Raw genomic sequence first — 18343 nt, 5'->3', positions numbered from 1 at the left:
AGGCGCTCTCACGCACCCTCCCAAGCAGCAGCGTCATGGAGTTCGATTCGAGTGAAGAAGATAGATAAATTCTTTCATTAGGGAAATGGAGGACCTAAAGTCACTGAAAGGAGAGTGGGGGATGGGTGATAGGCACACACTAAATCACCTTTCGCTAAGCAATGGAGCGAAGAAGAGATTGTCATGGCGCTGACATGCTAAGCCATAGTGTCGGCGCTGGCAGCGCTGGCAACGCAGAAGCCTCTAAACCGAAAATCAACGCCATGTACACAAACTTAATGATGCTAGAGGTCGCTCGCTGGATTTCGTGCCGACCGGTTGTGCGCCCGCGCGCTCCGCGCGCTTGCGACCTTCGGCGTCAGGGTAGCTCTGGCCGACTGGGCTCGCCCTACGTCACCTCCTGCCGCCGACGACCTTCGACGACAGTGAAGCTCTGACTTACTGGACCTCCTCTACGCCATCTACAGACGCCGACAACATCTCTCGCAAGTGTACCCCATCCTCGGACTCCAGTGACCGTGCTTCCATCTTTCCTGTCTCTCCTATCCCCTCAGTTTGTTGTTGCTTCTTCTTCCTCTTTCCTATACATTTACTTCTACCCTTTTTATCCCTCCTCACCCCCATCCCTTGTGAGCCCTCTGGCGGTGTCGCTCACTGAAGCAGACAATAACGGGGCTCACTTTTCTCTTCCTTTCTCTTTATTAAGAACCACTCGCAGAATGATGCTAGAGGGGCTTGCTTGGAGGTGCACCAAGCGTTTCTTTGCGAGAACATTTCTGTAGTAAGGTTTGTTAACGAGCCGGCGAATGTGTCGATCGGCACGTTAACCACCTGCCCCTTTATCCTACTGGCCGCTGTCGCGAGTCAAATGCCTACCGCTCATAAATGGCAGACGTGGAGCTACCAGGCGTTCTTCAACTGGGTTAGAGCAGGCAGATGAGGGGGGCTTGCGAGGATATCGGTATCCACGCGTAACACTCATCGTAGGAACTCGTCAACAGATGATGTGCTTACGAAGCAACCAGAACGAAGTGGACGTAGCCGCGAGGAGCCGAGTGCGCGGGCCATCAAAAACCAACCCTTGTAGGAGGCCTCCATGTGCGCGCTGCCCCGCCTCCTCCGGCGCGCACATGAAGGCTCTCTTAAAGCCTCTATATTTTGAAAGTAGCGACGCTCTCGGACTCGCGCTTCCAAACTTCTTGTTCTCAGATTAAACCTAAATACATTCCAAATAGCGTCAACCTAAAACTCTGAAAAAATGGGTCTTCGTTCAGAAGGAAAAAAAAAATCATTTGAAAATCTCTCGACACGTGACAAGGACAACATTTCCTTGTTGTTGTGAGATAAAAATAGCGCATTTTCGTAGGCTCACATTGAGGCCAATACCACGTTGAAAAGGCGTGCCGAATATCAAGGGGACACTGTCTAGATTTTGAAAACAGGTACATTTAATTTTGTGCACCAGTCCGAAATTTGGTACTCCACCAGGAGAAAGAGATCCTACAATGTCAAAATTAAACAGATTGAAGGCCAGGCACTCTCTTATTAAGCATTCAAAGTTTCAGAACAAAATATGACGAAGTTTTTAAAACAATTACAAAGATAATCATCACACATACCATGAGCATGCAAATGCTACTGTTCAGTTTAGGCTCTATGCGATGCGCGTTAATATTACGGCGATGGCATTGTTCATGTCACTTCTAACGCTCCGATATCAGTTCAAGACCAGCCTCTCGTCCTGAAAAAAAAAAAATGACAGCATATCCACTGGGTGAATGATGGAGTGGGGCGAAGCATCCATTCGTCCATTCGTTCTTGCTTCCGTCCGTCCGTCCATGAAGTCCGTCTGTGAGGCCGTCCATGCGTCCATCTGCCCGTCCGTACGCGCGTGCGTCTGTTCGTGCGTCCACACGTCCATCCGTGCGTCCGTAAGTACATCTGTCTGTGTCTCCGTCCGTCCATCTAGTCAACCCTTGAAGTGCCACCATCTCGCATCTTTTCATCACATATGCGTCCATCTGTGTGACCGTCCGTGCGTCTAGCCGCCCACCCATCCGTGCGTGCGTCTGTTCGTGCGTCCACACGTCCATCCATGCGTACGTTCCTGCGTTCGTCCATGCATCCGCCCCTGCGTCCGTCCATGCGTCCAGCCGTCCGTGCAGCCATCCGTGCGTCCGTCCATGCATCTGTCTGTGTGTCTATTCGTCCATCTAGTCAATACTCCAAGTACCACCGTCTCGCATCTTTTCATCATATTTGCGCCCGTCTGTGTGACCGTCCGTGCGTGCGTCTGTTCGTGCTTCCGCACGTCCATCCATGCGTCCGTCCGTTCGTCCGTCAGTGCATCTGTCTGTGTGTCCATTCGTCCATCTAGTCAATACTCAAATTATGTGAAATTTTTGTGAGTTCTAAAATTTAAACGCACCACAAATTTTGACGGCCTACGATTTTTCTCTTATGAAAAACCGCCCTCAAATCAGTAATCATAAACCTTATTACCTACGTTTCGTTACTTGATCTTATGGTAACTTGCTGCGGCGAATATTTCCGCGTAGACCTAATGTGCGAAGACTACAGAAGTCTGGCTGCCATGGCTTTTTTTTAATGCTGAGTATTTTCTAAGAAAAAAAACATCTGAAAAACTCGCAGGGTACGTATATTGCATGAACTGATGTGCCAATGTATCCATCCCACTGTATAAATAATAATAATAATAATAATAGTAATAATAATAATAAAAATAATAATAATTAATAATCACATTAAATGTTGATTACAGTGTTCACAAAAAGGACTTATCCACTTGACTACGTTCTCACACTTCTATATACAGAATGCTGAGGCGGTGGCGGCAACAGAATAGAAAATCTGTCGAAGTACACATTGTCGGCAGAACTCGGAATTGCACGACTTTCCAAAACACTGCACGCTGCGTTGTATCGAAAAAAATGACGCATTGCAGTAAAGATATATAATAAGGCAAGATCACCAGTGTAAATGCATTATCTATGAGTACACAAACGGAAACTTCACGCTCACCACCGGTGGGGTTCTCGTGTATTGCGTTGATTTGGAATACGCGGTTTGAAGAAGCTTTCAATGTGAGTATAGGGGGATACTTGCTGCGTTTCTGCTTCACAGCGGTCTTCGCTTCACGCAGGACCGTGATGGGCATCGTGATGGGCGGCGGCCTACGCAACGCGACCGCCTACATCACCGTACAAGTGGTGATGGAGGTTCTGCGCTACGACTTCTTCCGGCGCTACGAGCAGCAGCACGCCCGCGACGTAGTCATCATGTGCCTGAACACGACGCGCCAGTTCCTCTTCTACACGTGGCCCGCCCTGGTCGCCAACCTGACCCTCAACAGCAGCGACGTGGAAGCAAGCCGGAAGCTGTTCGACGACATACTCGAAGGCGTCGTCGACCACATGAACCGCGTACACTGGCTGGAGCTGCCCTCGCGGCTCGAAGCCACCAGGAAGGTCAGTTTTTACCAATGTTCGAAAACTCGCCCGGCATCGTGCGATAGTGGTACCGAACAAACAACGCCCACTTCACATAGAACTCGATACCACTCATGTGGTAATAGGCCAGACCGGGCGCTGTTTTAGTGAAAGGCTAAAAGAGCACAGTTACAAAGGGAACAAAGCTATACAGGACCACACTGGAATTCACTTCCGTGATTGTGGATGTTCTCTGTTGTGTGATCAATGTAAAGTGGTGAAAAAATGTGGCTGATTCCTCTTTTTAGGAATCGGTAAGACGCGAAAGTGAAGCATGTCGTTACAGATGCAGTTGAGCGTTTATTGTGCATTATTTTGCCAGAAGGCCGAAGGAATCGATGCTATAGCAACAAATTGAAAAATCGGAAAACAACAGCTCAAACTTTGCAGCGCGCACCTCAAGCAGAAAGCACGCACAATATGAGCATACAGAGCGCGGACAAAGAACTATCACAGCTCGACACTTTAAGCGCGCTGTATAAACAGAAAGAAACGTGTGTACGAAACTAACGCAAGAGTATACACAGCACAAGCGTGAACAACTCTCACAATTCTTACTTCTTCGTGCGCTAGCCGCGTGCTCCTTTCGTATGTGCGGCTGCGGCAGCGAGCTGAGTGACCTTCATGCTGTGCCGAATCACGAGTGTGATAAGCGTGCGCAGGAGAGACCACGCTCCGTGGAGGCGGCGCTCTCCAAAACGGGAGAGGTCACGACCTTTCGAGCAGGCCAGAGGGCGCTGTCAAGCAATCTTGCTACTGATGAGGAAAACGCACTTAAGCTGCGGAGCTCCGAGAACCATCAAATGATATGTGGTGTATATAAATGGCTTGCCAATTATATACACCTGCATATGCATTGTGGCGTAGTGGTTAGCTGTGCGCGCTGGTCTCCCTCTTTCGACGCGCCGCGACAGAGCATATGCATATCGTTTTTATTTTTTTGCAATCTGTTAGTATGCATTTTACGTCATAGCCGTGACTGAGATACGTCAGCGGAGCCGTGGTGGACCTGTCAGAACTTAAGAAATTAATGAAGCGCATTGCATAGCAAGAACTGCCAATCTCATCTATCAGCGCCCCCCCCCCCCCAATGATTTTATCTGAAAATCATTGGGGGGAGGGGGGAGCGCTGATAGATGAAGTCTGCTTCCGTAATCAGGCAAACCATCTATGAATCTTCAGCCTGTGACGTGGCAATTTGGCGATGGTGTTCTCTAATCTTGGCAATACGGTCGGGTGGCTTTTCATGCTTGCGGATGTCTACATATGTGATGCTAATTTGCCAATAAAACTCTGTTGGTAGTTCTCCATTTGTTCTTTTGTGTCGGTCTGCCCGGCCGTTTATTCTTTACCGCAATACGCCGTATAAGTTGAAGCACGATGAACCAACTCGCCTTATCTTAGACACTTGTGCACTCCCTTTGCACTTCCCGGACCTGCATGGAGACACCTGTTCCACTTCACGAAATTGTAGCGGCGATGCGAGTGACAATACGCGAACGAAATAAAAATTTGTTTCTCTTCCTTCTTGTTTTTGTAACGCTTTCAGGCAGTGAATACCTCACATTTATGCTTCACTGTTTCCTCGGCGTGACGTCATTCCAGACCAGACAGAGGGAAATGTAAACACATAGGCGTGGTGCAGGCATTGCAGAAACTTCCCACTAGAGCACAGGTGTGCGAAAACTCTTGACAGCTTTGAAAGCGGAGACGACGAGAATACAACGCGACACAAGCTGTCACCTAAAATCAAAGTGTAATGAAAGAAAACGAAATAATAAACGCTTGTGTCGTGTTGTTGGCCTTTCGTCTTCATGCGCGCACTCCGGCAACTACGCCAATGCCCCCCAACTCGCCCAACTTCCTTTGTTGTGTACACACGCAATGGCAGGTGAGAAACGTGCGCCTCATCACGATCAACCCGAACATCTCGGACGTGTCGGTGAGCGTGAGCCGGCAGGTGAACTACTCCAAGCTGAGCAGGCCACCCGCAGACTTCGTCAACACCTACATCGAGGCGGCCCAGCTGGACACGCTGCTGCGCCGGGAGGTGGGAAACGAAGAGTACGGCTTGTATGGAAAGTGAGTCACTCATCATCCCTGTCGTTGTTTTCATGCCAACATCCCGTGTAGTTCCCAGCGGCTGTGCCCGTTCTTCGCAAAAGGTATTAGTCTTTTGCTACATGAAGTGTATTTATTAAGATAGACATTCGAGGCATTATATTGTTCCGAATATTCACCTCACAAACGTGAGCGAGAACAGCGCATAACAACAAGCCACAGGGGCGCCTACGAAAGTGGCTGGTGGACGCCGAAAATTGTGGACAACCAAGGAACAACTTCCTAATACATAGCACGCACCACTGGGAGATATTGTATACTGCAACTTCCATTTTGTGCGGCATTCGCTAAGAGGATCGAATACCCACATCTCACAGGTTCCATAGGAATGGGACCAACGAAATTGAGGGTTTGTTTCTTTGTTGAATGCAACCTAGAGAAGCCAAGAGACAACATGTCTGTCTGCTTCCATACTCGATGGAGACACAAGTGTGTCAGACGCAGTATCTGAACACACCGTCTCATTATACTTCCTATTTTCGCCATCACTACGATATAGTCGCCTAATGCGAGACAGGTAAATTACATGTCAGAGACGTTATGCAAGGAGAACGTTTTTGTGCAGTGGTTCAAGATAGGCTATTGGTGAATAAACGGTGGAACGTAGTTATTTATATGATTAGATAAATATTTGCTAGTTCGCTAGTCACAAGTTACTTTTCAATCTTGACACTTATTAATCTAACTTCGAGCCTATTTTTTATTGCTGACTAATGGCTGGCGAACGGTAGTACACATAGCGATAAGCGTCCACACAGAGCTGCTGCTCGACAGGCTGCAGCTAGAAGGCGACGTGGCGTACATGAAGCTGTGGAGCCTTCGAAGCGGTGCCGAGCTGTTCCTGCCAACGCTGCTGTCGAAGCCGCCGCTCTTCTATCCGGAGGCCGGCGAGCCCTTCAATTACGGCACCCTGGGCGTTCTCGTGGCCATGGCCCTGAGCAGCGCCGTCGGCCACATGGGGGCGCGTCTGTCGGCGTCGGGTATCGAGGACCTCTGGTGGACAGACCAGACGCTGCTCAACTACCACGAGGCGACTCGCTGCTACGAGGAGCAGTACCGGCGGCTCAGCAACTCCACGGCCTCCTTCCCAGAAGAGCAGAGGGACCAGGTGTTCCTCTGGACTCGAGCGGCGCGCATCGCGTTCGACAGGTACTACCCCGAATTCCATTCACGAGCCCTTCACAGGGTCACCCAACCAATTTTCAAAAAAAAAAATAAGAGTGCAGGGTGCATAGGCGAATCTGAAAGGTGGGTGCAAAAGCATACTTCAGCGCGCCGGCAACCGTTGAGTTTTTCACAAATACCTAGAGGGAAGTGTGGCGCCACCATCTATGCGAATTTCTTAAGGGGCGATGTTGGAGCGCAGGGAATGACGGCATATGTATCTGCGAGGCTCCTGTTGATTAGTGTTGATAGAGGCTTCGGCTCAAAAGCGAATACGACTGCGTAAATAGAGCTTCTCTAAAACAAAACGTTTAGAAGCGGATTTCATTCAAGCGTATTATATTCTAAAACTATATTCCACTCACCTTGGCGGCACAACCAAACTGAGAAGGAAAGAAACCGACGACATAAACGCGGCGGAAAAAACGCTCGCTTCGTCGTCTGCCTGTCAAGTTTAGCGGCCATTGGTTACTTCTTACACTTCGTAAAATTGTACATCAACGTAGAAGGTTCTAGCGTTAAATACAACACGTTTCTGTGCAACGACAAAAATAAATAGCTTTTGACGTGCTCTTTTAGTAAGAAATCAATCATTTTAACGCGATGCCAGGCGCGTTTTAGAGGTATAAAAATCCGAGTCAAGTTCGAAGCTCACGTATCCCGTCATTCTCTTGCATCCAGCAGCTCACTAGTGCCAGATTTTCCTTTAGGTATGATTGTGAAAAACTATGCCGCCAACTATCATTTTGTAATGGCTAGTGTGACATCATTGGCTGAAAGAAGCGGAGCCGTGGTTTCCTACCTAACGAGGTTTCGCCGCTGCGAATAGCACAACTTCAAGCCAAGCTGAAGACAGCTATACTACCTCGATTTGACGCGCAGACAACCACGGTACAACATCGTTCGCCGTAATGCAGACACTCACACAGCCCCCCGATTGTTACGTCGTGGCAGTGCGCCAGTGTTGCCCGATGGCATTTTTACAGAAATATTTAAGTTCTCGATTAAATTAGCTTCCTCAGCTTACTTGCGAATGGACAAGGATGAACCCATACAACCCAGTTCGTGATCGATTATTGGGTGGCATGGCCCCATGAGAGACGCCGAGGTGGAGGGCCCCAGAAAGTTCGATCATGTCGTGCACTGAAATCGAACAGAACAGGAACCATTTCACCTCCTCCAAAATGAGCCGGCGTTCTTGAACGTCCAAGGCTACGTATAACAAAAACAGGTTGCGCGTTACAAGATAGAAACGCCAGCGGTAGTGGCACCCCTCTTGACCACCTAAAGCACTAAGACGTTGACAATTGATCCGGCAAACAGTGAAAATGGTCACATAAGCTGCTGGTATGCTTTCTTAGCAGGAATCTAGAGCATCAGTTTAAACTTAATAGTCACGCGAAGACGACCAATTCGACACATTGATGCAGTCGATGGCGCTCACTCAACCCCATGTCCGTCTCGTCTGCCCGTATCGCGTACGTGCTATTCGAAGCCAGACAGGCTGCGCAGGTGCTGAACAGTTGTCGGTGCAGCCGCCCATCGTGTCGATACAAATTCCGCAAGCCGAGCCGTTGGGTTCGCGTGGAGCCCCTGATTACTCGAGCTCTCGGGTGGCAGTCACTGTGAATTCGTGAACAATGTTCCGCGCCAATTTCCTAGTCACCGTAGCGGTTGCACTGTTAAATGACAGGCGACTTTGCTCAATGTTGGCGGAAAGCAACGTACGGTTAGCTAAAGATCATTCCGCTATGGTTGAACTGCGCTAGTACGAACAAGGGCACATGAAAAATAGCGCCTGCGCAGGCTCACTACTAAAATGTTACGAAGTGAAATAGACATACACAGCAAGCACAAAAAGACACTCACTGGTTACGTAAACGCTTCAGCTACCCAACCAATATTGCACTTCAGCAAGCAGCGCCGACACGTGCTTTCTTCGCAGAATTATCGCTTAATGCGGACCCTACGACGATATAAGCCCCTGCTCTTACAGGAAGCGAGTGGCACACCCTCTTTTAACAGTGCCTCCAACGCTCTGCCACGAGGGAATAACCTTCAGATAAATAGTTATTGGAACGTTCTTATAACTGGATAGTCACACATCAACTCGAAACTTGTTGCTCTTTAGCCAAAGCTGTCTCATGTTAATCGTAATGGCAAGCCTTACTTCCTCTCGACCGGCACATGCAGATCGCGTACGGCATGCTCGCTAACAACGTGACATGGATTTCTTGGCATGCCGCGTTTTCAATAAACGATACGAAATCACGCCAGGTTCTGCAACGAAAACACTTCCAAAAAATGGCAACCAGTTTCAATCCTAGAGATAACAGCCCTGAAGCAAGCACACAGGACGCCCACTGACTGGCCTTATCGCCGGTTCAGTTGTCAATGCACGCCGTATATGCACACGCGCCTTGGGCCCATACAGATTCTTCGTTGGGCGTATTCGTTCTTGTCTTCGCGTATTTAACAGTACAGCGATTTGATCGCTGTTTCACTTTCGCTTAGAGCTATTGTGTATTCGGTAAGCCTGCCTTGGCCGAACTGATAACCGAAGAAATAAAACGCTTGATATAGTTGGTGATCGTGTTTTCCTAGTGCTTGCGTGCATGGGCTGTCATTTTTACCGCACGTACCAACAAGGCCCAAGTAAAGTTTGTTCAGTATTAATTCGGGTGTTGTTCCCACGCGCAGGTACCGGCTCAAGTACAAGGCGAGGATCGCGCGCGGCCGCGAGCGACTGCAGCACGACCGCGTGTTCTTCATGCGCCTCTGCCTGCTGACGTGCGCCAGCCGCGAGGAAGTGGGCCACCTGTGGCCCCGCTTCCGGTGCCACATGCCGCTGCTCAACATGCGGGAGTTCTCGGAGGCCTTCTCGTGTCGCACGATCGACCTGCTGGCACCCGAGAAGAAGTGCCCGTCACTGTGACGCCTCATTCGTAGTTTCCATTTATTGCGCCTTTTTATGCATTCAACGAGTATACCACTTTTATTGACGTCTACCGATTTTTGTGACGCTCACTGCTGAAGCGGCTTCGTTCCCGTTGATCTCCACCAATTCTCGCACAGAATGCATTGCGTCTGTCATTATATGCAAGCGTAAGAACGTTCGTGTCGGCATTTTTTGCTTTTTTTTTTCTAGCTCTTCGTCGTTCTATTCATTCACCACTGGTAGTGGTGTTTCTCCTTGTGAGCTGTGTGCAGTATGCCAATATTACTGCCCTGCACTCTAACGCGATTAGATTATAGGTCTACATTTCTGACATTTTCAACGTCGACGACGTGTATACGAAACTCTACCGTGGTAACATTCACGGGCTACACAAACTGAACGTTATGTACGCACCAATAATGTAGTATTCAGTTGTTCTGCCCACATCAGTCAGATGCACTTAGTGGATGAAATGAAATTTGTAACCAGTTGCATGTCGATGAAATGTGGAATCACATATTCGGCACACTCAAATTTTCAACTCTGTTGATAACGAAGATTTTAACGGTCCTGTATTTGTTTAATAAAATGACCACACGAATCCTCGCCTATCATTTTACGCAGTGAGATGCATTCATCGAAACTACGTATGCAGCATGCAACACAGCATTCGTTTCAGCAAAGGGCCAGCACGAAGACGATTATAATGAAAAGTGGTCAATATTGCTGCGTAAACTGCCCCTGTGACGGCGGCGAGCGACATGGTGAATGTGGCGTCTCGTGCAAAAAGAAACAAATAGATTCATTTGTCGGGCTTTTGTCTTCCTTATCTACGGTGTTTATGAGGGACGCTATGGTGGGGGCTCGGCAGAAATTTCGGCCATCGAGGATGACACCTCAAAAAGGCTTCGCTATTTAGTTAACGTTTCGGTCAGAGCCTGACCTTGATGTCGAAACGAAATGTTGCCTTGGTGATGATCAGAGTTTTACCGAACCGAAACACACACATATATATATGTGTGTGCATGTGTGCACACAAAATTCTTTACAACCGACTAACGAGTAAAATTATCTATAGCCACAAGATTGCACTGTCAAAAATGTGTAAGCACTCCTGTTGTATTATCTGAAAATTAAATTGCGTATTCTCTGTTGGCGAACCCTGCTAACCACTGTTACCATGTGCTCATAGCTTCTGCATCGGTGTCAATTTGATATCTGCTCTTTACTTTGACTTTTCTGTGGTTATATTGACGAGGCCTCGCACGTAGGTAGATACCATAACGTTGTTAACCGCAATTAAGTGCAGTTCTCAATGAAATGGTCACCGATCAGACAGATGAAGCAAGCGCTTTGTGCTATCATTACTTGCGATGTATCATGCTTGACTTTACATCGTTCTGCGTTATGAACAGAAATATCGCAGCATCACGATGTTAAACGCCAAATATCGGTGGTGTGCAAATTCAAATGCTTTGTAATGCATAGCTATGAATACGCCGCAGGGAACGTAACACAAACCAAGCGTCTCGGTCAGCTGATTTTATTTAAGCGAGTTCCACAGAAAAGGTCAACAGGAAGACCCACCCTTTTTATTCATGATACATTCGTTACCATTTCGCTAAACTTGGTCATTTTAAGCTAGCTCAGTAACCAGAACACTGTCTCTCCCGTCATTCCTTGCCTTACTGCCTATACGTGCCGACAGTACGAGCTCACAATTAACTACTTGAAAAGAAGTAAAATCAAATTGTCGGCTGAGCCCCACATTTGGTTAACGAAAGTCAGACAGAAAAAAAAAATAAAATTCTTGTGCAGATTCGTGGCTAAGATATCGCAGTCGCGCAGACAACGCTGCCACTGGAAATCGCCGCGGGGCGAAAACCGATGATTGCTGCAAGCAGCCACCTCTGAGGAACGGGCACACGTGAGTTGACGGGTGGCGCATCCAGGCGCAATGCCCGAGGCCAGACGCGAGTAATCGCGTGGTCCATCAGAAAGGCGAGACGAATGCAACATACTGTTCAGCGCGTTGTAACCGCAATTTCTTTCTTTACAATCACCAGCCTCTGAAAATACAAAGAGCGAGCGCATTATTCCCTCCTCCTTGGTGACGCGTGAACAGTGACGTCTGTAGTGTACACACTCTCGATTGGTCCGTGTACGCGAAATGTTAATTATCTCCTGCCCTGCTTCGCCGTGCAGCGGTCCATCCGTTCTTCTCGCTTCGTGCGCAATCAACTGACTTCGTCATTTTACCGTAAAGTAGAGTAGCCCACTTTTGTACAACAGGGACACTCGAGTGTCGTGTGATCAGCTCCCATGATTCGCAAGCGGAGATAACAGCGTGTAGCCGATGGCCGTTTGATAGGCTGAACGCTTACATTGTACACGTATGATCAACATTGTACACGTGCTTTAAAAAAAACAAGAGGCGATTTCACCCTTATGAAGGGTTAGCGATGACGAGGAGGAAACCACTCCCTCGTCTTTAAACGGGTGATGGTTGCTAAGGTGGTACCTCAACAGCTTGGCGAAATCCACTCCGGGGGATAGGCCACAAATCACATGGTGCCTCGCTTATTAAGCTAATTCACTTCTTGAGAGACAGGATAAAATTCATTAGGCATTACAATAATTTACCTTGTAGAATTTCGAAAAAAACTAAAAATACCGTAAAACACACGAAAGGGACAACCGTCCGTACGCAAAACTGAATGTAGCAACATTTACCATTCCATTTGTGACAGCGTTGAAAACGCTCCTGTAACTAAAGCTAAATGTGATTGCGTCAAATGAAAGAATCACCTGATGTTATAACTTCACTAACTTATAACTTTAGTAACTTTTATAACTGGTAAGTTATAAGCCCGTAAAGAAAGAGTGTTCCAAAGATTCACTCTCATTACATTGAAGACATAAAGGCGACTGTACCAGAACTGATCTGTGAGGGCATAAGTTCAGTGTAGGGACTCGACAACGCCGCCTTGTAATTACCATTTCCTCCTTTCTATATGAACACCACCTGCTCTTCCAAGAAAACTTTAGCTGTGGAAAGTCATTGGCCGTTGTACGCTTTTCAAAACGTGTTGCCATGATACACTGCGAGCGGCGGAAAGAAGAGGTATGCGCCACTTTGCTACCTGAAGGTACCGTGTACAGTATCTCCGATCGTGCTTTCGCATGCCGGCCGAAATGACTCGCCAGTGCGGACTACTGTCGCGCGAGTAGAAGACGTTCTGTGCCTTTCGGCGATGCGGCACGCAGGTCTTGCAAGTAAGAAACACGATTCGGCTAAGTCATTTCCAATTACATGCATTCGAATTCATGATAAACATCTAGCTACACAAAACAGCAATGATTTGTCACGACATACAAGAAAAAAAAAGCTGTCAAAGGGCCTTATTTGCGTGACACTGAAGCAATGCATTATAAGTTGGTGTCCAACATGTGTGCTGCCGTCTATAGGAAGAATAGCAGACGCTGCCGCGTTTTTTCCGTGGCCGATAGCCTCTACGAAACTTTACCACGGTAGTATTGGCTGCTCGGGGCGTGAGAACAAAATTCTAATACATTGTCTTCATGTTACACAAACAAGCCTGTGACAGCTCCGTTTTTTTTTTTTCAACAGAAACCACGTAACAAACTCGCTCTGCGTGTGTGCATATGTTGTTTTTGTCACGACTGCGATCGCATAAAAAGCGCAATATCCTATCCTAGCCGAATCGTTTCTTACTTACAGAGCCCACGTGCCGCATCGCCGAAAGGCGCAGAACGAGAATGTCGTCTACTCGCGCCGCAATAAAAGTAGTGTTCACCGGCGAGCTATTTCGGTCGGCTTGAGAAGGCATGCTAGCCTACTATAGCTATCGCTGGCAGTGTGCACGCGGTAAACTACAGGCCGGCTCGTTGGCGACCGGAAGCTCCTCAAATGTTCTCAAGGCAATACCTTGAGCAACCACGAGCTGTGCTACCTGTGCCATCGGCCACGCGCTCCGAGTGTCTTATTTCGATCCGTGAGTGCTGCACTCGTGCAAAATCAGTACGTGCTCAAACAATGGGTCCAAATTGTTGTGGTTACCTGTTGCCTTTAGGAAACGCTGAAAAAACCTTCGCGGAACCGAATATCCCTGGGTTTTCACACCGTGGAAAAGGTGCGTTGCCCGATTAAGCCGTCTTCGACGAATACATGGTGGACTTGCTCGGCGTAGCTCACTGCGGCTTCCATTCTCTGCGCTTGCCGTCTATCTTTCCCGTAGTGTGCACGCCAAACGAGCGAGATAACTGAGCGCGATCCAACTTCTGATATCACTGAACGAGGGGCGAGAAGGAGCGGAGGCAAGCGCTACGAACACAAGTAAATCTTTTGCCGTGCTTCGCCTGATTTAAAACTGCAAAAAAAAGGAATAAGAAAAAAAAAATACATTGAAAATTCTTTGCAGAGGTATCAATATTTTTTTATTTGTAAAGCCCATGTGAAAGCCAATAAATGCGAACATTCACACCAACTTCACTCCGTTCAATCGGATCTTGGAATTCCAGGGGCAACCGCTACGAGCGTGCATGTTCCTTGAAACCTAAACTAGTGATGCGTTTCGGGGCGTGATGCAGCGTCAAAGAAGAGACCATCGCGAACGATATATCTGTGACGGGTTTCCAGAATGATGACATTGCTGGCCGAATCTAATCGCGCAGCCTAGCTTGCATTGGGAACGACCACTCATTGCGTATTCTTTTTTTTTGTTTCGTTTATTTTTCTGCGACGTTGCACGACAGACCGCGACTAAAGAAAATGCAAGGAAGGCGTGTCATTGAGCGTCACACATGCTGAGACGCAGCCAAGCTCAAACCACGCGTTACATCTAGATGTCACCAATGCAGTCCAGAGCCGTACGCTCCCTCGCTCTAGTCAAGCGTGTTGGCATCTGCACAGCGGGGGGCCTGTTAACTCTGCACATTGAGCCGTGTTCACCGTAAGTGCGGAAGCTAAGCGTGGCCTAGTTCCACAAAGCGCCACTGCATCCGGCGCGACCATGAATGCAACAGCATTTAAATGCTTACACTTAACAAAATGAAGAAAAAGAAAAAAAAATGGTTCCGACAGTTTCGTCGGACGCTTTCGTTCTCGTTTCCTTTTGTGCAGTAGCACTCTCATGTCACGAAAACAAAGTCATTGCTTCCTTCCGTGGTGCACTTCAGAAGTGTGGCAACTTGGGCTATAGTTGGTATGACATGACGATAGTTATAGCACGAGAACCGAACGACGACACAGAGACAAGAAGGACACGAGCGTTCGTGTCCTTGTCTCCGTGTCGTCGTTCGGTTCTCGAGCTATAACTATCGTCATGCACTTCAGGCTACAAGTCAGCTAAAAAGAAGCATGCGTTGTTCGGCGTTCCAAATGGCGAAGCTTTGTTAGCGAAGAGCGATACCGCGCGCTGACAAACTGCTTCAAGAAAACTCGGCTGTGTGCGAGCTGCACTTCGACGAGAGGTTCATTTCCCGGCACTCCGAGCACACTGTGAATGGCGAAATCGTCTGCATTGAAAGGGGTAAACCCATAGGCGTGCGCAGGATTCCCATTCAGGTGGGGATGGGGGGGGGGGGAGGCGAAGGTTCATTGCAGCGCCCCCCCTCCATATTTAATTAGTGTGTGAGGCAGATTTTGCGTCCCCCCATTTTAGGTGACTAAAAGAGTGCCCCACCTCCTACTATATGTATAGAGCAGATTTAGCGCCCCCCTGCCAGGTGACTACACCTATGGGTAGGCTTTTCGGAGGAGCTCTTCGCATTTGTAGACGCCCTTGAAATCTCGTTTTCAAAGTGGTTTAGCTACAACGTACGAACTTCACCGTGACAGCTTGGAGAGCTTGTTTCCTGTTTGCAAAAAAAAAAAAATGAAACACTTCATCGCCTGCGCACAACACGGCCCGAGTCTCACCAATTAAGTGACCAAGTTTTCTCGGCTCGAACAAAATTTATCCCGAGATACAGTCAACTATAGTACATGTATTTTCTGCGACGATATAGCAGACTTGGAAAATATACTCTGGCGCTGTGGGGAAGTCATCACGCCCTCCAAATGGGAGAGTGCTATTACAAGCTTCGGACTCGAACCAATCCACCAGGCCCGCGACGCAGCGCAGAGCCATTGGTCTTTCGGTCCCGACGTGGGAGCGGCCCGCAACGTGCTAAAACGCGTTCCGAAGGACCAAAGAAAGTTCATCCATCCAACCCACCTGCAATTTACACAAAGGCACTCCACAAGTAGCGAGAATCTTCCCGTGAAAAGAGGAATTGCACCTGAAGCTCAGGCGCATCATCTAGGCTTGCAGCCCAAGGGAAACAAAACTCTGTGGTGCGCTTGTGAACAATAGAACTTTTTTCTTGGGGATAAAAAAAAAGACGTGCGACCAACTATTAAGAATGCATTGTTGTAAACAGATAGTGAGTCACTACTAGGAAATGGGTTGTATGACCAGTGTGCAGAAAATAAAATGTTTTCATTCAGATACTGCTCCTGATTCTCGTCTCTATGAGTTTGATAATACGTTAGCAGAAGTAGCTATAGCGAGCCATGCATGTTACGAATGATGGGGCTTTATTTACAGATTAGTGCTTCAGGAAGTGATGATTAGCCTTGGAAGATGTTGCAAGCAATGGCTCACAACTGGGTTCATCGTTCCACTTTTCTACCACTTCACATCTATAAAATGTTTCAGTGCCATCACACGCTCACTATCCGCAACCTGTTGATATTTCAGTTCAGTCGCGCACCCGCGTAAGCATCCTTTAATTCCAGAACCTAATTAACATATTTGCTCGGTCGCCATTAGAGGCCGTGCACGAGCAACTTAAATGTTTCACACAACCCGCGCGCGTGGTTTATTCCTGTCTTTGCGCAGCGCATCGCCGCCTTGGGTGACGTGAATGAATGGATGGATTGATATGGCTGTACTCTTTAAATCGGGCGGCGGCTAACGCCACCTAGCCGTGATGCTTAGTGAACCAAAAACTATATTTATCTTTTTTTTTTCTTTTCAATAGTGAAGTTGAGGACTGCTACTTTGCAGTGAAGGGTTTAATTTTCACTCGTGCCTTGACTTAGGCCACCTATCAGATAACCTCCTTCTAGTTAATTCTACCCGCTTAAAGTCTGTTTTGCCCTCCCTGTCCCTAAGCCCCAGTGCTTTGAAAAACTCTGCGCCATCATCCTGAACAATAGGGTGAAGCCCTTTACAGAACATTATCAAGTGTTCGGCAGTTTCTTCTTCCTCTCCACACACACTGCATTCTGTGTCTACCCCTTCGTATTTGGCCCGATATGTCTTGGTTCGCAGTACTCCCGTCCTGGCCTCAAACAGTAGAGGACTACCCCGTGTTTTATCATAGATCCTTTCTTTGGCAATTTCCTGCTTAAAAATTCGATAGATCTCTAGTGCGGACTTCTTAATCATGCCAATTCTCCACATGTCAGTCTCCGTTTCCTTCACTTTCTTCTTAACCGATAGTTCTTTTTGGTTTGGCCACCTGCTGTTTTCTAAGAATTTACCAGTCAATTTCCTAGTTCGCTTCCTCCATTCTTTATGTACAAGTAGCTGGAAACCTTCCTAGCCCAACGCTGCTCCCCCATTTCTCTCAATCGCTTCTCACAATTTATCTTGCTGCTAGCTTCCCTGCCCTCAAATGATGTCCATCCCATATCACCTTGTACTCCCCGATTTGGTGTATTCCCGTGCGCTCCTAAAGCAAGCCTACCTTTTCCACGTTGCTTAATTTCTAATCTTGCTTGAACTTCTGATCTCATGCACAAGACCGCATTGCCGAACGTCAGACCTGCGGGGGGAGGCGCCGCCTTAAGATTCCCGCACCAAACACTGTGACCACATTCATCATCACCATCATCATCATCACCAGCCTGACTACGTCCACTGCCTCTCCCATGTTCCGCCAGCTAACCCGGTCCTGTGCTTGCTGCTGCCAATTTATACCCGCGAACTTCTTAATCTCATCTGCCCACCTAACCTTCTCTCTCTCCCTAACCCGCTTTCCTTCTCTGGGAATCGAGTCAGCTACCCTTAACGACCAGCGGTTATCCTGTCTACGCGGTACATGCCCTGCCCATGTCCATTTCTTCTTCTTGATTTCAGCTATGATATCCTTAAACCCCGTTCGTTCCCTAACCCACTCTGCTCTCTTCTTGTCTCTTGAAGTTACACCTACCATTTTCCTTTCCGTTGCTCGCTACGTCGTCCTCAATTTAAGCTAAACCCTCTTTGCAAATCTCCAGGTTTCTGCTTTGTAGCTAAGTAACGGCAAGATACAGCTGTTATATACCTTCCTCTTGAGGGATAGTGGCAATCTACCTGTCATAATTTGAGAGTGCTTGCCAAAAGTGCTCCACCCCATTCTTATTCTTCTAGTTACTTCAATCTCGTGGTTCGGCTCCGCGGTTATCACCTGCCCTAAGTAGGCATAGTCTTTTACAACTTCTCGAAGCGCTGCTCTATTCCGAGGTTGTTGTACATTACTTTCATTTTCTGCAGATTAATTTTAAGACCCACCTTTCTGCTCTCCTTGTCTAACTCCGTAATCATGAGTTGCAATTCGT

At 47.8% G+C, this 18343-nt stretch overlaps 1 protein-coding gene across 2 annotated transcripts in view; it reads right to left on the bottom strand.

Annotated features, from left to right (window-relative positions):
- LOC119165140 (putative Hedgehog signaling attenuator pxb) overlaps window positions 1-18343 on the bottom strand; it is a 665846-nt gene that overhangs the window by 576197 nt on the left and 71306 nt on the right. The gene's annotated exons all lie outside the window — the stretch shown is intronic.

The sequence above is a fragment of the Rhipicephalus microplus genome, chromosome 8, assembly GCF_043290135.1.
Source record: "Rhipicephalus microplus isolate Deutch F79 chromosome 8, USDA_Rmic, whole genome shotgun sequence".
Taxonomy (NCBI): domain Eukaryota; kingdom Metazoa; phylum Arthropoda; class Arachnida; order Ixodida; family Ixodidae; genus Rhipicephalus; species Rhipicephalus microplus.
Note: the sequence above shows the minus strand (reverse complement) of the source record. Positions and strands in the feature narration are given on the sequence as shown.